This window comes from Schistocerca serialis, chromosome 3 (genome assembly GCF_023864345.2).
Source record: "Schistocerca serialis cubense isolate TAMUIC-IGC-003099 chromosome 3, iqSchSeri2.2, whole genome shotgun sequence".
Classification (NCBI taxonomy): Eukaryota; Metazoa; Arthropoda; class Insecta; order Orthoptera; family Acrididae; genus Schistocerca; species Schistocerca serialis.
In genome coordinates, this window is record NC_064640.1 from 164,446,791 (window position 1) to 164,470,852 (window position 24,062).

The following is a 24,062-nucleotide window of genomic DNA, read 5'->3' on the forward strand; positions in this document are numbered from 1 at the left end:
AACTTTTTAGGCATGTCTTGACTTCCACATATTTTCTTTTTAATGGAGAATACTACAAACAAATGGAGGGAGTCGCCATGGGTAGCCCACTCTCACCGGTGGTAGCAAATTTGTACATGGAGAACTTCGAGGAGGAAGCCCTGTCGTCATCCGAATGGCAACCTACGTGCTTTTTCCGTTACGTGGACGACACGTTCGTCATCTGGCCACATGGTATAGATAAACTCCTTGACTTCCTTATACATCTAAACTCCATACACCCCAACATCAAATTCACTATGGAGACTGAAACGGAGGGTAAATTACCTTTCCTTGGCGTCTTGGTCAAGAGAAGGGCTGACGGCACCCTAAGTCATGGGGTGTATCGGAAGACAACGCACACTGATCTGTATTTGCACGCAGACAGCTGCCACCACCCTTCACGGAGGAATGGGGTACTTAAAACTCTAGTACATAGAGCGCGCACTATCTCTGACGCAGAGAGTCTACCCCAGGAATTGGAACATCTGAGAACTGTATTTCGAAAAAATGAGTACTCAGAGTGGCAGATTCAATGTGCTCTCCGCTCAACCACTACAGCACAACCTGTGGAGATGGATGAAATCACAAGGGAGGAGGAAGGCACTGCGTTTATTCCATATACAGGCGTACTCTCAGGGGAAAATCGCCCGCATTTTGAAGAAACACCGGGTCGGAACTGTATTTTGTCCTCCGAATAAAACTCGTGCACTGGTGGGGAGCACCAAAGATGACCTCGGTTTGAGGAAGGCCGGCGTGTACCAGATTCCGTGTCAATGTGGCAAGTCGTACATTGGTCAAACGATGCGTACGTCGAGATACTGGGACAGCGTTGTTAGAGAGGCCATCGAAATTCGCACCAATGACGACCTCATAAACCGTGACTGTGGCTATAATCTTAGCAAGGCTTGGGAACCAGCTATTGGATTAATCAAGAGTAAATCGAGCAAACGTATAGTTGTGACACCCATGGCGGACAGTCATCACACCGACGTCATCTCAGATGCCGTCGCAATCTGTTCCACCGCGCGACGGTGGCTCGGGGAGCGGACGGCGGAGGGAGTGCGCCGCGGGCGGAATGTATTTAAATCATCGCCGCCGCGACCGAACCCAGTTCCCCCTGAGCAGCCATAGCGTACAGATCTCCGTGCCGGCACGTTCACAGGAGCTCAGTCCGTCAGTTCACCTGATGATGGCGACATGTATGATCGCCGAAATATTGTGCCTGTTGGACACTGTAGACCGGCAGTACACCCGTGGATACTTTATCAAATACGCCGGGAGAAACTCAAGAATCACTTCATGTATCATATGGTTTGTGTAGATTAACTAGGCATTGTATTTTATATGTATTTTCGAGTATTGTGTGCCTGCTAGGGCAGCAGTCTTTCTGAAGAGGGAGGAAGATGGTGATCCCTGTCCTCAGGCCACTGAAAAGGGAAGTGTTGTTGGGGGAGAAATCAAACGCAGTTCTGGAGAAATAAATGCGTCGGAGTACATTTTGCGGCAAAGAAGTAATAAATATGTGTTGAACGATGTCAGAGTAGTACGATTTCTTGTTTAAATTTTTAGTTATCAATAGTGCTGGGTCAGAAAAGTCGTGTTTATATAATGTAAATTTAGGGATGAAAGTAGTCACACAATCGGTGTTGAGTTTGAATCAAAATAGTGAATGTTGGAGGAAAACCCGTGAAGCTACAAATATGGGACACATGGACGGTGCAGTTATTTTCAGCTAGGGGGAAAAGAATAGACTGCCCAAGGGACATCGTGGGGCCAAAATTGAGCTTGCAACGGGTCGAAATGCACTGGATCTTCCCACCTACGAGAATTTGATAGTAGTAGCAAGTTGTTTTGAGCAAGGAGTGTTTACGGAAGCAAAATGTGTAGAACTCAAAAGAAGTTAAATTTTAATCAATGGAACTAAGTGTCATGTAATAGGACCAACCTTCCATCTGCCAGCGTCAATTTCAGGAGTCACACAATTGAATGTTACTGAGCCACAGCTGTACTGGCCAGAAACCACTTTAGAGGTTTTGCCAAGGCAGAATCTGACCTTGATAAATCAAACTCTGGAGCCAGGTCTGTTGAGATCTGGAAACCAGTTCATTATAGAGGAAGAGTGGCGCATATCAGCCGAACAGCTTGTTCAACATGTCGCGCAGTATAGGGCAAGGCAACGGCAAATACCGATCATTTTGAGCACCTCTGCGCCAAGTGTCATCGCAGCCTTAACTTTGTTATGTGTTGTTTTCTTTCTGATCAGGCGGAGAGCCAATTCCCAGAGGGATCCGAAGGTAGTCCAAGTCCCAGTGGATTGGATACCGAGGGTGTGAGATGAGTAGGTAAGGGGTTGATCGAGCAGTGGTCGTCCAGTAAGGAAGTTTTACGTTTTGTTTTATGTCGTAGGTTTAAGAGGACACTAAACCACATTTTAAGTTTTCTAGTAGTAAGCAAGCATATCATAAGTGCCAATCCAAACAAGTTTAAGACTTAGTTAAAGGACGACCCAGAGACCGGGTCTTTCCGAAGAGGGCAATAATGTAGCAGAGCCACAGTTTAAGATAGGGAAGTTAGATTTGGTGCAATATTTTGGAGCGCACAAGTTACAGCCAGGTGCAGGCTGGATTGCAGGAAGTTACGCTGACCAGTGGTTATGAAGTGGAATGGAGACCACAGGGTCCATCGAACAACTGAAAAAAGTAAATGCAGCGGTTCACACGTCGCAAGCTATAGGCAGAAGGGGCCCACTGGCGCAACCTGGGTGTGGGGCGTACGTGACTCGGAGCGATGCGTTAGCAAAACAGATGCGCGCAGCCGAGTATAAATAGGTGTTGTTTTCTAACGAGATTGATTCAAGTGTGGCAGCTCTCCTGGACGGCGGCGCGCGTCACACTGCCGAGCTACAAGCAGCAACAGATGGGGCGACAGTGTCCCAGTCCACGGCGGGTCGCTGGTCCGATCCTCTGAGGCCGATGCAGGGTCCACAGCCAGCCAGAGCGGGAAACTCTTTGGGTCACTACCACAGACAGTCGTCTCGTCTCCTGACCCATGCCGGAGACTTACAACGCAAGGGCTGCAGGTTCGGACTCCAGAACACGGGCAGTCGTTGCCGCCGCGTTCCCATCTACGCCAGCCGAGGAAGAAGCAGCAATGGGGCCAGCTTACAGCTCCCGGTGGAACAGCGCGGAGTCAATGGGGACGGTGGCTTCTGAGTCGGCTGCTGGCGCAGCCATCCTGTCGTAATCGGAACTCTACAGCTGGTGAACAAGGCCGGCATGACACAGTGTTGCACTGCACAGGTCGCTGGGGCAGTGGCCTCAGCAATGCGGGGTCTGTGATGTGGACCGAGGTGAATGAAGCACCGTAGTGGAAACGAATAAATCATTCAAAAAAGTTTTAATATGGCATTTCCTGGCACCCATCCACTACATTTGGTGTCAATACGCCGCATTTAGTGTCTGATGCCACAACACTGCAGTTGAGTAGTTTCTCTCGGCTTTTGTTAAGTGTCCTAGAAGTATACCTTCTCTTTTCCATCCGAAATCTGCACCAGAACAGCATCGATCCCATACCCACTGGCATCTGTGTGTAGTTCTGTAGGTGCTCTCTCATCATACAGACCAAGTACAGGGTCAGTCGTTAGAGCTTTTTGCAGAACATCGAATCTTATTGAGCACCACCCCAAATAAATTTAGCATCGGCTTTTAACAACTCTTGGAGTGGCCTGGCTTTGATACAAAAGCCTTTGATAAAATGATGGTAATAAGGACACAATCCGAGGAAGCTTCTCACATCTCTTAATACTTTAAGGAATGGGAAATTCCATTATGGATCTCACCTTTTCTGGGTCTGGCCACACACCTTCGTTTGACACAAGGTGTTCATGTATTCTGAGTTCTTTTGTTCCAAAGAGACACTTTCTTGGATTAAGTTTCAGTCTGCCTTGTTGGAGACACTTAAGAACTGCCCTCAGTCTTTTTATATGTTCATCAAATGTCTCTGAGAACATTATAATTTCAATTAATGTATTCTGAAACTTAGGTGAACAAGTATCACTGCCAAGCCCGTGCTAGACTTAACACAGTCACTCACAATCCCTTTCACTCACGTTAACAAGTTTATGGTGTTGCATTTCCTGAAAACGTAATAACTACAAAAATACTGATTGTTTTTTATTGATAATGCTCGCCAAATATTAAGTCTGTCGGTACCTAATGCAGTCACAGTTTTTAGCCACCGTCCTGCTCAATATGCCACACGGAATATATGTCTTTTCTCGTCACAAAATTCACTTAAAAATTCCGAAATTTCTACATGCCCATTGGAATAATTATGCCATCACTTTACCACACTTTTGACGTATGAAACACTGCTAGATCGGGTAACTTATCATTTCCATCGGAACTACTACTACTACACACGTCCAAACTATTTCATGGCTAGGCTCCCACTCTTCTATAGAATACTCTGAGTCTTCTCTACCAGCAGAGAACGGCGCGCGAAGAATATTGCTTTACCATTGGTCAGTTTACTCAAAAGCCAATAGCAAACAACATTCTCCCGCATCAGTCTGTGCTTTTCATCAATAACCAATCGCAAAACAGTAAACCTAACGACTGCACTTTTTACCGATGTAATTATCTAAAATGCTGAAGTTTTGCTTATTCATAAATTTATTTACTACTGTTATTTATACCTGAATTAACTTTCCCTTTACCATAAACTTACATTACAAATCTATTCTACAAAAATCTCCTTTTTCCATATCCATATTTCTTCGAAATGTTCCCACACTAAATCCCACTACATAACTCGTTAAACAATTATATTCATATTAACCTTAAACCACACTCACGCATCACTCATACTGCTAAAACTCACTTATAACATTTTACACACACAAAAAAAAAAACACTTTATGAAAATACTAGAACAGATTATGAAAAACATTCTATTACTTTAGTGCACTCTAGTGGGCACAATCGAAACTAAAATCCCAGTCCCGCTATCCAATATTGTCCTCTATCAGCTGATACATAAACTACGTGCGCGTCCAGTCTCGTGTCACCATCTGTCACTATCCAGTTCTAAGACACATCTCCCACTTAACTGGGTCCTCCAGATGTCAGTCTTCCCTAGTGCCCAAACAGGTTCCTCATGCGGCATTGTAGGAACGTAACTTCGTGCCGGTCTCGACTTTTTTTTACCGTTTTAAAGGGAAATGAAGGTCGAGAGATTGGGTTCATTGTCTGTTCCACTTCCTCCCTTATGACCTCTTGAAGTGTGTCGGTTTTTTGTTCACCATGCAATCCAAGTGCCTTCTGAACTTCCTCTCTCACTATCTGACGAAGAACACTTGTGAAATCAGTTTCTTCCTCCATCACATACATCGATACGACATTTGGAAGCCGTTAAAACTTCTTGTGTGTAATTTGTTTTTGATGCATTGTCTCGATATACTGGCACCATTTTATTAAGTCGTCTGCTGTCAAAACCTCCTTCAGGAGTAGGGCTTGATACATGTCCTCAGAAACACCCTTCATGAGATGTGCAACCTTATCTTCTTCCTCCATTCGAGGATCCACTATTTTACACAGCTCCAAGACATCTTGAATGTAGGATGCTGTCATTTCTCCTGGACGCTGTGCCCTGCACTTTAATTTATCTTCAGCCTTGCACTTCTGTCATTGTGTGTCGCCGAAATAATCGCGCAGTTCTGCCTGGCATACTTCCCAGCTTGTGAACTTCTCCTCGTTGTTCTCATATCATTGCTTGGCAGTGCCCTCCAAGTAGAAAAATATGTTAGCAAAACACACGGTGTCATCCCATTTGTTAAATTTGGCTATACACCTGTTGTTTGGATCCTGACCATGAAAAGGAAACCTTTTCTATCTATATGCATTTACGTCATGGAGTGTATTAGATAATATGATTATTTGGTAAAGACATTTGTTTATTGTTAAAGACAATACTTTTTCAATAAAATAAACATTTAACACTGAAGAAGTTTTTGATGAAATGTATGTTGTTACTTTCTAGTTTCTCATTTGGTAACATGTTACGACGTACTGTGTGACGAATAAAAATTTATAATTCTTCATGTAAGTATATTTGATGCCCCTTATCCATTTACATAATATATGAAGCTCATTCATGATCTCATGGAACATGTGGCCAGTGTGGCTATTGCTAATTTATTATAATTGTTTGTGTGATGGGCATTTATGTGCTCATTCTACCTTTTCTGGAAGTCTCCCCCGAAATAGCCTAGACAGAAAGGCTTTGCATGTACTACATACTATTTCATAGGTGCTTTACTGACTGTTTATGTTGTGTCTCAGTGTGTGTTGCAGTTTGTAATGAGTTGTGAAGGCAATATTAATGTTGTGCGGTCTGAAAATGTTTGCTATTTTGTAAGGTAATTTGCTTGGGAATGGTATGCAAGCAGTTTCTTTTTCATTTTTTTTTTTCCCAGCTTGTTTATTATTGTTTCTTCATTTTTGTGTGAGGTTGTCGATAAATGTGTCCTCATAGACATTTGCTGCAGTTATTTGTTTTATTGTGCTGAATTCATCAAGCTTTGCATATTTATCCATTGATGTATTACTGACTCTGTTAACTAGTGCTCTGTATGCAGCATATTTGTAGGTCATGGGGCGGCAAGATGAGCTGTGTGCAGTAGCATCTGTTATTGTTGCTTTTCTGTGGACTTTGAAGGTGTGTAAATTGTTTTCTTTACTGATGTTTAGGTCTAGTAAGTTGTGCTACCATTTTTTTCACATTCAACAGTGAATTTAATATTTCTGTCCTGTTTATTGAATGTACTGATTCTGTCATTAACATAATTTGTGTCACCATCTACCAGGAGCAATGCATCATTAACATAATGTTTATTGTAAATAATTCTTTAAATTTTACAAATAGGCCACCATTTCATCTGTAGGCTTTCTGCTAATAGAACAATTGACTGGTTTGCGTTGGAATAAGTTGAATTGTCATCAGCAAATTCACCCTGCCAGTCAAATCATGTTGCAGGATCAACTGACTTGTGAGACTGAGGGCGTTTGAAGCTGTTGCCAAAAAACATCTCTCTTTTCAGTTCAGACCAGCTGCCTACAGCAGATGCTAAATGGCTTAGTTTCTTTGCCTTGGCAATTTCCCTCCTCCTTTAAGATGGGTCTGGGGCTACGGGAGTTATCTTCTCTCGTCCCGTTGGCAATCCTCATCATGAAATCCCCACGAGCAAATAAACTGAAACAGTTTCTGTTTATAAATTTAAGAACTGCATATTAATTACAAGCCCCAAACCACTTTCCTGGCTACATCCCCAAGTGCAGTCTACAGACGGACATTGGAATCAGGATACCAAATTCACTCTGTTTTTGGCTTTGGGGTACCGCATATAAATTACTAAGCAATGAATGGAAGTGTGGAGTGTCATCTGGTTCCATGCTGTGACACAATGGATGAATGCTTAGCACAGTCAGTCCAGGCTGCTGGCTGCCGTCTACCGAGAGCCACCACCACCACTGCTGCATCTGGTGAGGCCGTCCAACCTTGCACACGGTTGCAAGGTGGGTACGATGACCCAGGGCCAACCCGATGCCAGATGCTGCTGCTGTGGCACTGCCCAACACTGCCACACTGTTCGCCAATCAACAACTGTAAGTAACGAGCTTCGTTTTTAGCAAGGCAATACTGCCAGGACCAATGCTGCTACAGATGTCACTGAGAGCTGTTGTCACAGACTTTTTGTTTGTTTGTGATGCTTGTAGGAATGTCTACAACCCAGACACAGACACACATGGAGATGGATCCAGAAATGCAAACTAGGATGGCGCAACTCCAGGTGGAGAATGAAATTAGGTGCCTTAATGAGGCATTCGCAAATCCGAAACCACAAAGCAGCACTGTGCCCACATTTAGCCTCCTCCCCATTTCTGAGGTTCCCACAAGTGGTTCCGACCCAGCCTGTAATTGATATTGCAATGCATTCGTTGGTTCCCATCTTTGTAGGTAAACCAGGCAAAAATGTTCACTTTCCTACAAAATTTAATGGATGTATGAGAACTATCTCCATGGGATGATGAACTGTTGGTAGATTTCACTGGGGGGAAACTAATGAAAGGAATGATGTGCTATTCAGTGAAGCAGAAGTGAGCGGTGTAGATGAATTAGTTCGTGGGACTAACACACAGGTAGATGCTGAGGGAAAATGTGCTCTGCTGAACACACTAGGGACACTGTACAACCAGCATTTCTTCATGACTAGGCTTGGCAATTTGTCCTACTAGATCTGCATTTATTGCTGATGTATACTTGTTGCAGACACCAACGTCAGAAGGCTACTGAGTGTTTGGCACTGGCACGTCATTCTGGACACGAAAAAACAAACTGTCCATCTCTCAATAGCATCACTCAGCTAATCAAATAAGTTACCAAGGTGCTCGAAGTAATGTGAATATGGGAAACGTAAACTGTAGTGGTTCTGCTACTGCCCCTCACTCCCCTTCTGTAAAGCAAATCCCGTGCGAGAGGAAGGACTCGAATGCAAAATCAGTGTCTGCAACCTACCTCCATCATTGATCAGGCACACAAATAAGTGGTTTTTTCTTCATTAAATAAACTCGCAGTCAAGAACTAAAACCACCACGTTGTAGAATAAATGGACCAGGAAGAAAAGGTAATGTCAAACTGGAAAAAGATTCACATTCAAAGTGGTTTGGAAGCACAACCACCATCTCAGTACATTTTAGGCAATGATTTCCCGCACCATTTTCAAGGGATAGTTAACTTCTGAACACAGTCCAAACTGTCCACAATTTTGGCAGTAATCCTGCTGCACGAACATGAGGAGGTCCAGAAAACGGCCCACTTAACCACATACTGTAGCATTGAAGTTAAAAAACGAGAAAATATTGATCGGTACTGGGAAAGTCGTTTGCATACAGGTGAAGAAATATTTTTTAAGAGGATGTATTTTGCCAGTGGATCTGTTAACAAGAAATGAAGTTTAAGATGGCAAACAGATGCATGTGAAGTGCAGTTGATCTTGAATGAGTGTGTCACGAGCCGGCCGAAGTGGCCGTGCGGTTAAAGGCGCTGCAGTCTGGAACCGCAGGACCGCTACGGTCGCAGGTTCGAATCCTGCCTCGGGCACGGATGTTTGTGATGTCCTTAGGTTAGTTAGGTTTAACTAGTTCTAAGTTCTAGGGGACTAATGACCTCAGCAGTTGACTCCCATAGTGCTCAGAGCCATTTGAACCAGTGTGTCAGAAGAGGGTACATTTTTGCCAGTGAGCAAAGATAATTCTGGAAGCAGAAATGCTAAAACTACCTGGGGTACAATACGTGCCAAAGTGAATTAAGTAAATACTAATAATGACAGCATACCAAGAAAAGAGCAGCATGAAAGAACAGTTTACATAAATTCCACCTCAGCTACATCACCTACAAAAGTAGAAACAGACAAGAAACTTTAACACCTGTGCAAGGCAGATAGAAAGTTATTGTACCCTGTCCTAGCCAAATTTGAGAATTTGTCTGGAGAAATGAAACAACTTCTGGCACTCTCCTTAATGTACCACAACATTCCTACAGGTGATGCTTGGCCTATAGCCCAGGAACCACATCAATTATCCTATCACTTTCAGCCTGTAACAAAGAAAAATATTTCAGATTTGCTAGAAGGAAGACAAATCTGATGTTCTTTTGGTTCTTGTACTTCACCTATAGTGGTAGTCCCAAAGAAAACCAATAATGGAGAAAAGGCTTATTGCATTTGTGTAGACATAAGAGCAGTCAATAATGTCATGAAACCGGGTACTTATCCTCTTCAAAGGACTGATGACACTTTCAATCATCTTGACAAATGCACTCTTCACCACCTTAGATATGTGCTCTGACTACTATCAAATTCCTACAGCTATGAAAAATCACGAAAAGACAGCTTTTGCTGTATCCTATAGGTATTACGAATACCTAAGGATAATATCTGACCTCTGAAACACCCCTGCTACATTTCAACATTTCTCTTATTTACTGTTACGAGGTTTAAAGTCGACCAAATGTCTAGTATACATGGATCACAAAACTGTCTTTTCAAGTAGAATGACAGAGCATGACTGAGAAATGTGCTAACTTGTGTTACTGATGCAAACTAAATATGAAATAGTGAAAAAGTGCAGTTTCGTGCAATCACGAGTGGACTATCTAGGCCATACAATTTCGGCAGATGGTGTTAAGACGAGACTCACAACTAAATAGATGCAGTGAGCAATTTTCCAGTGCCAACAAATTACTATAGACATTTCATGGAGAACTACTATGCTACTACACAGTTACAAAGAAACCTCTCATGGAATTACTAAAGAAGGGAACTCCTGTCTGGAGAGAGGGCTGTGAAAGTGTCATGTTAAAACTAAAAGAAATTCTTACAAGTTCACCTATCTTGGTTTATCTGTATTTAGTGCTACCTTTTTATCTTGTCATGTGATGCTAGCAACGTCATTGTCAGCTGTATTTTGAGTCAAATGCAAGGCAATGAAAAATTAATTGATCTTACATATCATGTCAGCAGAATAAAGCTGAGCATATCTACAGCACCACCGAAAATGAACTTCTGGTGATTGTCCTTGGTATCCATCACTTTCTGTGTTACCTATATGGATGACAGGTCAGAGTAATTATAGATCATGCAGCTTAAAAATGGCTTTTGAGTTTAAAAGATCCCAACCTTTGCCTTAGATGGGCTTAAGTCTCAGTGAATATGACTACAGTCAAACACAAGCCTGACAAGATAAATCACAGTGCACATGGTTTAAGTAGGAAAATTAATATACTGTAGGTAGACAATGTGCTAATTGAAAAATTAAACAAGGCACAGGAATCCAATGCTGTGTATAAGAAATTAGCTGCTGTGGCAGATTTTATTACAAGAGCTGATGTTTTACATAAGAAAATGCCTCTTGGAAAATGGACAGTAGTTCCAAGGACCATCTACAACAAATCCATGATAGCATAAAAGCATGTCACAATGAAAAAAGTGTTATGCAAACAGGCATTGCAGGGTATTCTGGCAGGCATAGAATAATACATTAAAATTTGCCCCCCTTTTGCTAAGAAAGTGCAAGGATGAAGACCAAATATACTTCTTCAGACTCTATCTGAGGCAGCAGAACATTTTAAAATCTGAGCATCTGATACTGAGGGACAGTTTACCGTAACAGTCCAAAACAACAGATATGTTTTACCTGTCATTGACCATTTCTATTGCTATCTTATTATTAAGACACAGATTGAAGACATGAAATATCTACTCACCAAGCAGCAGCAAAACACGTGCATAAAATAAAGTTATAATTAGGTAAGCTTTTGGAGCCAGTGGCTCCTTCTTCAGGCAGAAAGGTTGAAGAGGAAAGAAGAGGGGTGAGGGAAAAGGACTGGAGAGGTCTAGGAAAAGGGGTAGATTTCGGAAAAGTCACCCAGAACCATGAGTCAGGGGAGACTTACCAGACAAGATGAGAAGGAAAGACTTCCCCAAAATCTACCCCTTTTCCTAGCACTTTCCAGTCCTTTTCCCTCACCCCTCTTCCTTTCCCTTCAACTCATCCGCCTGAAGAAGAAGCCACTGGCTGCAAAGATTTACCTAATAAGAACTTACTTTCATTTGTGTGTTCTGCCACCACTTCATGAGTAGATTTTTTATCTATTCAATTAGTTATTTTGTTGAATATAGATTTTTTTTTTTTTTTTTTTTTTGGTTGGATTGAAGACTGACTGCTGAGTCAGTTTTGAAAGCATTCATCACTCCTTTAGTAGTATCGTCTGGGAGTCCAGAGGCCAGTATAACAGACCTAGAAACAAACTTTATGTCGAATCTAATGGTACAGGTATGTAGATTACTTACATTAAAGAAGTGAAGAACTACGCCATTTCAGCCTGAGAGTAATGGCAAGGTTGAATGTGTTCATAAAACGGTAGTTAAAATGTTGTCTTATTATGTGAATAGCTCACATTCCAACAGGGACTGTCATTCACTATATGTAATTTCATCACGCAACACCAGGATGTGTGAAACATCAGGGTTGAGTCACTTTGAGGTTGTTTGTGATCGCAAAATTCATTCCTCTTTCAAGATTGAGAAGTTGCCAGCTGAAATAAATTCCAGATTAAAGTTTATTGGGAAGAGAGTTCAGCAGAACAATGCAGTCCCAAACGGAGGCAACAGCTCCATAGTTGAAGAATTCTAGGCTTACCGCAATACCAAGCAGGAGACAGCGTGATATTACAACAAGCCGCCATGAAACTGGGCAGAATTACGAAATCATGGAGAAGACTGCCATGTTATTTTGAATGAATAATCAGAAAGAAGATTCCACTCTCCACCACACCTAATCACCTACTGTTCAACAGTCACTGAATAAACGTGACCTAGCATCACTCCAAGTGACCAGTGTCCAAGCAAACATTAGTGACACAATTCAGCAACTTTTGTAGACTTCATTTCGCCTTGGAACATGCTGAAGACAGTTTATTCTCTCGTATGCAACAAATCTGGCTGATCCCTAACTGAGAGTTGAATTAACACAACCTTTGTTCCACAACATAAAAATCATCTACATATACACCGTCCTGTACTCCATTCTAGCTTCACTTGTATACCCACCAAAGTTTCACTACACACACATACCACCAGGTAATACTGAATAATAGCAGACTTCTATTTGATGCACCTCACAGCGCTACCCTGGGACCTGAAATTTGGTTCTCTGCCCAACTGAAAGAAACTTTGAATGCCACTATCAAACCATCCCTGTTGTTCTTTCCATAATTTAACTTATCTCTCAGTACACATCGTGTCTTATCAGTTCTTGTGGATGCTATTGCTCAAGTCCTTAGATTAAGTGATGACACAGGAGCAGCAACAAATACCATTAGATCGCGCTGTTGTCCATATTACGGTTCAACATAACTGTTCCCACAGTAAGCTATGCTGACAGTGAGCATGACTATGTGCTGCTTTTTCATCTGCAAGTTATGTAGTAGAAACATATATAGCTACACTGGACTCGCATTCGGAAGGACGACGGTTCAATCCCGCGTCCGGCCATCCTGATTTAGGTTTTCCGTGATTTCCCTAAATCACTCCAGGCAAATGCCGGGATGGTTCCTCTGAAAGGGCACGGCCGACTTCCTTCCCCATCCTTCCCTAATCCGATGAGACCGATGACCACGCTGTCTGGTCTCCTTCCCCAAACCAACCAAACATATATAGCTGCTCTAGTAGCTGATCATGCATCTTGGCCTAGTTCCAGTGGATTACATTAAGGTGACGTGCAAAACTGAATGGCAACTAATTTTCTGCTATCATGAATTGTAATTCTGTAATCTCACCTAGGATTGCTTTCTTTAATAAAAAATATTATTTTGCATTTGTTTACTTATTGTATTTATTTTCACGTCAAGTTCCGTAGGACCAAACTGAGGAGCAAATCTCCCATGTCATGGAATGTGTCAGTACATGAAATTACAATAGAAAATTAATAACAGATTAAAATAAATGTAATCAACAATACAATAAGAATCAGTTTAATTTGTCAAGGAACTTCTTGACAGAATAGAAGGAGTGAGCCATGAGGAAGCTCTTCAGTTTTGATTTGAAAGCACATGGATTACTGCTCAGATTTTTGAATAGGAGTGGTAGCTTACTGAAAATGGATGCAACAGTATACTGCGCACCTTTTTGCACAAGAGTTAAGGAAGTCCGATCCAAATGCAGGTCTGATTTCTGTCGAGTATTAACTGAGTGAAAGCTGCCTATTCTCGGGAATAAGCTAATATTGTTAACAAGAAATGACAGTAAGGAATATATATATTGAGAGACCAATGTCAAAATACCCAGACTCATGGACAGGGGTCGACAAGACAAGAAAAAGCAATGGTCCTAAGATTGATTCTTGTGGGACACCACATGTAATTTCTTCCCATTCTGATGATGACTGATGACTTAATTCACTAGTCCCTTGCACTGACACCCTTTGTTTCCTGTTAGCGAGATATGACTTGAACCGTTTTGCAGCAATGCCCATGACACCATAGAATTCTAATTTATTTAAAAGGATGTTGTGGTTCACACAATCAAATGCCTTTGACAAATCACAGAAAATATCTGCTGCTTGTAACTTGTTATTTAATGAATTAAGTACATTTTCACTGTAGGTGTAAATAGCCTTCAGAAATCCAAACTGTGTTCTTGATAATATGTCATTTGTGGTCATATGGTTGGGAAGCTGCCTGTACATTACATTTTCTAAAATCTTTGAGAATGCTGGCAAAAGTGAAATCGGTCTGTAGCTTGATGGTATCTCTTTATCCCCTTTCTTGAATAGAGGCTTAACATCTGCATATTTTAGCCAGTCAGGAAATGTCCCAGTTATAACTGACTGGTTACACAAGCAACTCAGAATTGTACTAAACTCACAAGAACATGCCTTAATCAACTTTGTTGATATTTCATCGTAACCACTAGAATGCTTTGTTTTTAATGATTTTATAATGGAAGTTATTTCTTTTGGTGAAGTGAGTGACATATTCATGTACCTAAAGCTATTTGTAAAGGCTCTGACCCCACATCACAGCTGTTATCAACATTGTGAATAAAGACCTTTTGCTGCCTGTTGCTAAAGTAAGAGGTGAACGAATTGTCAGCTACTCCCCGTATTCCGTAATGGTCCCACTTCTGGAGCAATATTTTGTGATCTACACAATCAAATGCCTTAGTTAAATCAAAAATTATGCCAAGCGTTCGAAACCTTTTGTTTAGCCCATCCAGTTCCTCACAGAGAAAAGAGAAAATAGCATTTTCAGTTGTTAAACCACTTCTAAAGCTGAACTCTACATTTGATAGCAAATTATGTGATATAAAATGATCAATTATCCTTACATACACAGCCTTTTCAATAACTTTTGCAAACACTGATAGCATAGAAATAGGTCTAAAATTATCTACAATATCCCTTTCTCCCTTTTTATGCAGTGGCTTTGCTACTGAGTACTTTAATTGCTCAGGAAACCAACCATTCCTAAAGGAAAAATTACAAATATGGCTAAATACAGGGCTAATATGTGCAGCACAGTACTTTAATATTCTGCTAGACACTCCATCATAGCCATGAGAGTCCTTAGTCTTCAGTGATTTAATTATTAACTCAATCTCCCTCTTGTCTGTATCACAGAGGAGTATTTCAGACATCACTCGGAAAGGCATTTGCCAAGAAAGTTATATGATTTCCTGTAGAAACTAAATTTTTATTTAATTCACCAGCAATGCTCAGAAAATGATTGTTAAATACTGTACATATATCTGTTTTATCAGTAACAGAAATATTTTTACTGCAAACTGACTTTGTATCGTCGACCTTATGCTGCTGACCAGACACTTCCTTCACAACTGACCATATGGTTTTAATTTTATGCTGTGAATTAGCTATTCTATTTGCATACCACATACTCTTTGCCTTCCTAATAACATTTTTAAGCACCTTACAATACTGTTTGTAATGGGCTACTGTAGCTTGATTGTGACTACTTCTAACATTTTGATATCCCTATCCCACAGTCAGCCACCCAGGCTGCCTATTACTGCTAGCACTCCGTTTAGTACATTCTAATGAAAAGCAACTCTCAAAGAGCATGAGAAATGTGTGTTGTCTTGTAAGTTGCTTACTTTTGTGACTGTTTCAAACAATAGTCTTTTATTACTGTGCTCATTTGTTCATTTGATGTTTATTACCATGAGTTATTTTTACAATCTTTCTATTTACTTCAACCAAACTTTATTATGGTACCTTGCTGCTGCCATTACAAAAATTTTTGTCAACAGATCAGCCTTCACGGCCTGCCATTGTGGCCGAGCGGTTCTAGGCGCTTCAGGCTGGAATTGCGCCACTGCTACGGTCGCAGGTTTGAATCCTGCCTCGGGCATGGATGTTTGTGATGTCATTAGGTTAGTTAGGTTTAAGTAGTTCTAAGTTCTAGGGGACTGATGACCTCAGATGTTAAGTCCCATAGTGCTCAGAGCCATTTGAACCAACTCTTCATGTTTATTCTAATTTTTATTATTGATTTATAAGGTGCATTAATGCAAAGAGAAGAGTCATGTCTTGCAGTCAACATTTAACACTTTTGATAGTTAAATCTACTTAATACCTTGTCATTCTGGTTAATGCTAAGTAAGATTTAATCAAGTAGTTGAGTTGGTGCCTTCTACAGGTTAATATATTTTCAGTTTTGCAACTTTTCTTTGGTCAGTAACATAGTTGCAATGATAGTTATGATGATGTAATCAGTGGTGCTAACAAATTAAAGATAAATCTTAATGACAATGCTTTGGTCCACCTTGATTACAGTTAAAACCAACAGCTGTGATTCAAAATTAGTTCTGTGATTTAGATCTGCCTTACTGTCAGGTTGGCAACCAAATGGTATCACTCTAATGGTTAACCAGTCACCGCATCATCTTCAAAAGACTGACCACAGTCTGATGAGGAGGCTTTTAAACATGACGCAGCCCCATCCTTTAATAACATTATAAGTCAATCATTCACTATCTACATTAATTCAAAAATAAACTGACCTGTGAACATGTACTGATCAGTTTTACGTTACATCATAATCCCAGTCGTGCAAGTGTTTCAATTGCTTGTATGCCTTAAGACCATCTCTGAGGCCAGCTTCAGTTTCTTTCGTAGTGCCATGGCCATCACAGTGTTGTGTCACCAACTGTAGTCACTGCACAGTGATGTAGCAATTGTACACAGGATTTGTGCAATGAATGAAATAAAAATATTGTTACCCTTAGATTAAAAGTTGGTTGGTTGGTTGGCTCAGGGGAGGGGACCAAACAGCGAGGTCATTGATCCATTGGTCCCATTAGATTAGGGTAGGATGGGATGGAAGTTGGCCATGACCTTTCACAGGAAACATCCAGGTATTTACTTGAAGCGATTGAGAGAGACCACAGAAAACTTAAACCAGGATGGCCTGTCGTGGGTTTGAACTGTCGTCCTCCTGAATGGATCTGCTAATCACTGCACCACCTCGCTCAGTAGGTTAAAGGCTCCACTGAGATGGTCAAATTCATCCATGGTGAATTCTTTCCGGGAGAGGGGAGCTGTACAAGGTTTCCCCTGTCCAAGTAATTTTTGTTATGTAAGTTTTACAAAGGGGCTTCCTTTTCATCCATCATTTTTCACAGAGACAACAATCAGCTGCTTCATGCTGGAGTAGGCCGAACTGTAATCGGCAAAGCTGTCCTGCCAATCACATTACACAGCAGGACCATCTGCTCTCTCTCTCTCTCTCTCTCTCTCTCTCTCTCTCTTCTGTTCTGAGCTGCTGCCTAGAGCAGACACTAAATGGCTGAGTTTCTTTACATTAGCAATTTCTCCTTCTCCTTCTAAATGGATCTTTGGCTACTGGAATTATCTTCTCTTGGCCACCCTGGAAATCCTCACTATGTAGTCCCCATGAACAAATAAACTGAAACAGTTTCTTTTCCTACACTTGAATACTGTACATTAATTACAAGCCCACACGACTTGCTAATTCTGACTACACCCCCAAGTGGGCTGTACAGAAGGATAACCACCTCTTAAATGTTATTCAGCATGAAATTTCATTAAAGGGGCAAGTCATGGAAACAACCACATACAAAAAAGTTAGTAAACTATAAATTTGATTATGGTGGCATCATTTCTTGATTAGACACTTTTCTACTTTTTTATTTAAATTTAGTCAGTGGATTAACTGAGAATCTCAGGGAATTAGCACATTAATAACATCTACAAAGTGACCAACAACCCGAGTTACAATGAAAATTCCAGACAGTAGACTTCAATTTCATTTAAATTTTAAGGCCATTATCAACATTCAATCTGAAGTAGATACATATCCAACACAAAAACTTGTGAAATCTATGACAGAACTGTCAGAAGATCAATTTTTTCTCAAAAATAGATTTAGCTGAGGTATATTTGTAACTTCCATTTCATGAGGATTTCTGCCATTTGTGGTAAATAGCACCTCTTTTGGAATATCCTAACATAAGAAGAACCCTTTGAAAAATTGTTTGTATTCCTCTAGAATGTCTAGGATTAAGTGGTTAGAATAATGTGTGGGGTTCATAGTTGCACATCTTGTAGGCATCTTTTTAAAAGATTGTGAATTCTTACAACAGCTTCACAATATATCTACTCACTAATGAAATTTGTTCTCAACAACATGGACCAGTTTCAAAACAACAGTGATATTCATGATTATAATACCAGAAAAAAGAAAGACTTACACTATCCTTTGCTCAACCTATCTTTGTCACAGAAAGGGGTAAAATATGCTCCTATAAAATTTTTTGACAAATTACCAGATGAAACAAGGTGTCTGACAGACAGCAGTAATAGCTTCAAAAATAAACTGAAATTATATCTCCTTGACAATTCCTTCTATACCATAGATGAATTCTTGAACAGGAATAAATAAATCTATAAATATAGTATATGCATTTTGTGCCATTTACAGGAATGGGGTAAATAATAGAAATATTAATCTTTAAGTCTGTAAAATATATATATATATATATATATATATATATATATATATATATATATATATATATATATATATATATATATATATATATATATATATTTTCCACATGTGCATTTCTTGGGCACTTGACACGTTCCACATCATAACGGCTACCGTACCATGCAATTGATCAACGGAAAATGCAACCAACTAACTAACTCACCATCCAGGTGCTGTCATTTATGAAAGACATATTTCAACAATGTACCTTGTGGTCATCTTTGAGGGATACCTGCAGAATGAGCATCTTTGCTAGACCACACCTCCTTTTACACTCATATTGCGCCTTCCCTCACTATCTGGCCTCACGAGACATTGGGTGGAGTGGCGTAGGGCATGATTGCTGAATGCTGGGCACAAGCTACTGTCCCTCAGTGCTTTTGCCACCCATGTCATGTGACGAATTCTCTCTCACCTGACACTATAACTGGAGGTGGCTGAGTGCTGGGTCCAACAAGACTGAGAGTAAAGCCATTACCTCCACTGATTAGCCCATTGCCCTCTGATATCTCAACAGTTCCTATTTCGTTGAGCCCTCTCTAAGCTATACAGTGTTCTGCAACTGCTGATTTTGTTGGCTGCTTGAGTACAGTGTCTCTCTTGTGTTCCTGGCACCATTCTTAGACTGTCTGCACAGTTTACCCAATGTATGCCTCACCACATTTGCATGGAATACAAATAGACGCACAGTTTATGGAGCCCAAAGTTATCTTTCACCTTACCTAATTGAGAATGTATTTTCAGAGATAGAAAACAAATTTGATGTTACATCACGCTATTATTTTGACAATTTTGTTCGATACTTTGCTGGTGTACAGCAGGATTGCACTGTCATGGCCATCAGTAACCCAAGAACCTGAAGGACCTACAGTCCCTTTTGGGCAAGGCATCTTTTATGCTCAGTTCATTCCCTACACACATCTGCCATTCTATTGACAGGATTCACCAGAAGGATATCAAATCTGTACAGCTTGCGGACTGTCAACACGCTTTTCTATCCCCCAAGCAGTGTTTGTCATCTGCTGCCTGTCTGGCTTCTTTTACTGTCAGTAAACTGTTAATCCAGGCCACTGATGAGTCCCAGTATGGCACTGGTGCTGGCCTGTCACAATGGAACCCAGATAGAACTGAGCAGCCATCACTTAAGCATCAAATACACTTTTAGCAGCACAATATAACTATTCACAGGTGGAAAAGATAAGCTATAGCAGTTGCCGGTGGGTCCCAATCCAGAGTACGATTGACAGGACGCTCTCATTTTTGCATCTGATGATACCTTGGAGCTGGCATTGTAGACACAGTTGTCAATCTGCATTTCAGCAAAATCGTTTCAGCAGTCCAAACTGGCTGGCCTAAGTGCACTCCTCTGTGAACACATTAGGTGTGACAAAACTGACCCTATAACTTATCTTAGAAGATAAGCTCAGGAAAGGCAAACCTAGTTTACAGATTTTGAGAAAGCTTTTGGCAATGTCGACTGAAACATACTCTGAAATTCTGAAGGTAGAGGGGTAAAATACAGGGAGCAAAAGGTTATATCAACTTATGCTGAAACCAGACAGCAGTTATGAGCCAAGAGCTATGAAAAGGGAGTAGAGGTTTAGATGGAAGTGAGACAGGATTGCAGCCTTTCCCCGATATTGTTCAATCTGTACACTGAGCAAGCAGTAAATGAAAGCAAAGAAAAATTTGTAGAAGAAATTAAAAGTTCAGGGAGAAGGAAGAAAAGCTCTTGAGGTTTGCCAACAAAGGGGCAGAAAAGGCCTTGGAAGAGTAGTTGAATGAAATAGACAAGTGTCTCAAGAGTATGTTGTATGATGAACAAAAGCAAAACAAGGGTAATGGATTGTAGTCAAATTAAATCAGGCATTAGATTAGGAAATGAGGCACTACAAGCAGCAGACGAGTTTTGCTATTTTGGCAGTAAAATAACTGCTGGTGGAGATGATTTAAAATGCAGACTTGCAACTGCAAGAAAAGCATTTCTGACGGTATCTGTCTGGAGTGTTGACTTGTATGGAAGTGAAACATGGACGATAAACAGTTTTGACAAGAAGAAAATGGAAGCTTTTGCAATGTGCTGTTAGAGAATAATGCTGGAGATTAGATAGACAGATCACATAACTAACGAGGAAGTACTGAACATAATTGGGGACACAAGAAATTTGTGGCAAAACTTGATGAAAAGAAGCGATCGGTTGACAGGACACATTCTGAAGCATTAAGCAATCACCAATTTAGTACTGGAAGGAAGTGTATGTGTGTGAGAGGGGGAGGGTAATTGTAGGTTAGGTTAGTGGTTTTTAACGTCCCGTCGACAACGAGGTCATTAGGGACGGAGCGCAAGCTCGGGTTAGGGAAGGAAATCGGCCGTGCCCTTTCAACGGAACCATCCCGGCATTTGCCTGAAACGATTTAGGGAAATCACGGAAAACCTAAACCAGGATGGCTGGAGACGGGATTGAACCGTCGTCCTCTCGAATGTGAGTCCAGTGTGCGAACCACTGCGCCACCTCACTCGGTGGGGAATTGTAGAGGGAGACCAAGAGAGAAATACAGAAAGCAGGTTCAGAAGGATGTAGGTTACAGTAGTTACTCGAAGGTGAAGAGGCCTGCACAGGACAGATTAGTGTGGAGAGTAGAATCAAACCAATCATCAGACTGAGACCACAAGAACAACACATGTGTCCTTATACATGACCAACTCAGTGTTGTCAAGGTGACTCCATGCTTTCCATGGAGTAGCAAGGCTGTCTAGTGCTCACCCCTTCGGCGTTGCATCCTTGCATACTCCGGTTGCTGCATGGGTTGTGCTGTGGTACGTCTCATATGCAGGCTTTGGCAAAGCGTCACGTTTACTGAACAGCCTTTGATTGCAATATATTGAACATCTTGCATAGGCTTGTGTGACCTGTCCAGTGTACTAGGCTCTGCAACCACATAAGTTTTCCTCTTGGCCAGTCCCAGAGCACCCTTGGCATACAGTTCACATCAACGCTAAGGGGACCTTTTCCAGATGTATGTGGTTGTTGGTAGTGGAGGTTTTGTCCACTTTCCTGTATGTTGCCAAACTGTCTTTCACGATAACAGCAACTACTGATGCAATGTCAGTCATTTTTGCTGTTGAGGGCTCTCCCTGGATCCTCATATCCGATCATAGTCAACAATTTGTGTCATGGGAATAAGAGGATTTTTGCATTTCCAACTATATCTAGCATCTGATTACCACCTTGTTTCACCAGGCTTCTAACTCTAACTCAGAGGTGGAGCACTTCGTGCAAAATTCAAGATTCAAATGACAAAGTCTGTGGCTGCCTCATCCTGTAACAATGTACTGCCTAGTTTTCTAGACATGTACCTGGCAAGGTCAGTTAATGATAACAGTCTGGCAGAAATTTGCATGCTTCTAGCCCTGGAGTCTCTTTGATCTGTTGGACCCTGAGCCACATGCCCCAGACTGTCGTGGCCTGTCACATTTTATTCATGGGCCTTTACGACTCATCTTTTGGCTGGCAGCAGGGGTGGCTTCCTGGTGTAGTGGTAGGCCAGAAAGGTCAGAATTTATTTGTAGTGGATGTCGGCTGCAAGCAGCTGGCACGTCATTCTTATCAGGTACATCTGCGAGCCACTGAACCCACAGTGCTCCTTTCTGTGCGCCAGCTCTGTTACAGGGTTTGTCGCAGTGTTCTCCCAGTAGCAGGCTCCCAACTGTGGTAGCACGCACACCCCCACTGCGGCTTTGCCATCTTACTTTCACCTGCAGAACACAGGATTAGCAGTGATTGTTCCCCAAATCCCGATGACGAGGCCGCGTACTTGGAACTGGCACTTTCCTTTGCCCACTCGTTGCCCACTGATGAGCCCTAGGCCCTGATGATTCTGGCACACCAGTATTATGTCAGCACCAGCAATATTCCACCATTCCAGTGGGGTCAGCTGCATCTACATTACCAAATTTGTTGATGGACCCACTGCTGAGGAATCTCATGCCCTCTCTGCTTTTTACAATGGAAGCCGTGGCAAAAATCTGGCCGTTTTTGCCTCCATTTGGCCTTTTCAGGGGGGGATGGATTTAGTCTACCTCCTAGCAGACATTGATGTGGATGCAGGTGAGCTTGCATGGGGCTCGCTGCAGAATGGTGTAGCATGCTGCCACAGATGGCACGCATGGATTGTTGCACACGCAGAACTGCTGACCCAGGTATTTACTTGCTGGCAGCAATAGGTCAGGCCCATTAGTTTTTACCCTGACATCAACCAACTTTTACTTTACCCTGTGCTCATTTCTAAGCAGTGTTTGAACTCTCCATCCCCCCCCCCCCCCCCCCTCTTTTCCCCCATGATGCGTTTGTTTTCCTCTTCTGGGGACAGCTCTTTGGTTTCTGTAGTCAAGCTACTGCCAGCTAGAGTAGTTACATTTGTGCTGAAATGACAAGTCTTGCAACACTGTTATGCTGAGCACATACACAACAAAAGCTTTCTCTTTTAAATCCTCCATGAATGGGTTGCCACAAAAATTGACATGGAGTATGCCATAGCAATGCCATCTGTTTGTCCATGACTGTTGCCACTGAAGTGAATGATTGTGGATGTGAAGACAAATTCGAAGTGGTCCTCCTCTCCAACTCCATCTCCATACATTCTCCGCAAGCCACCAGGCAGAGCATAGTTGAAGGTATCTGTACCTCTACTAGTCGTTTCCTTTCCTGTTCCACTCGAGGATAGTGCAAGAAAAGATGACTGTCTATATGCCTCTGTATGAACCCTAATTTCTCGTATTTCATCTTTGTGGTCCTTACGCAAAATGTATGTTGGCAGCAGTAGGATTGTTATGCAGTCAGCTTCATATTTTCTCAATAGTGGTCCTCCCTTCCTTCCAAGGATTCCCATTTGAGATCCCAAAGCATTTCTGTAACACTTGCATGTTGTTCATATCTACCAGTCACAACTCTATCAGCCCACCTCTGAATTGCTTCAATGTCTTCCTTTAACCTGAGCTGGTGTGGATCCCAGAAACTCAAGTAGTACTCAAGAATACGTCATACTAGCATCCTATATGTAGTCTCCGCTACACATAAACCACACCTTCCTAAAATTCTTCCAATAAACAGAAGCTGACCATCTGGCTTCCCTAACACAATCCTCACATGCTTGTTTCATTTCTCATTGCTTTGCAACGTTATACCGAGATACATAAATGTGAATGTGTCAAGGAGGACACTACCAATGCTGTATCCAAAAATTATGGCCTTGTTTTTCCTACTCATCTGCATTAACTTACATTTTTCTACAGTTAGAGCAAGGTAACAGTCATCCCACCAATTTTGTCTACTTCATCTTGTATCCTCTTACAGCCACTTGATTTCAATATCGTCCCATACACCATAGCATCTTCA

General features: G+C 41.6%; 1 protein-coding gene across 3 annotated transcripts in view; it reads right to left on the reverse strand.

Moving 5' to 3' along the window:
* The window catches only part of LOC126469879 (uncharacterized), a 406,588-nt gene that overhangs the window by 45,783 nt on the left and 336,743 nt on the right, over nt 1–24,062 (reverse strand). The window lies entirely within an intron of this gene.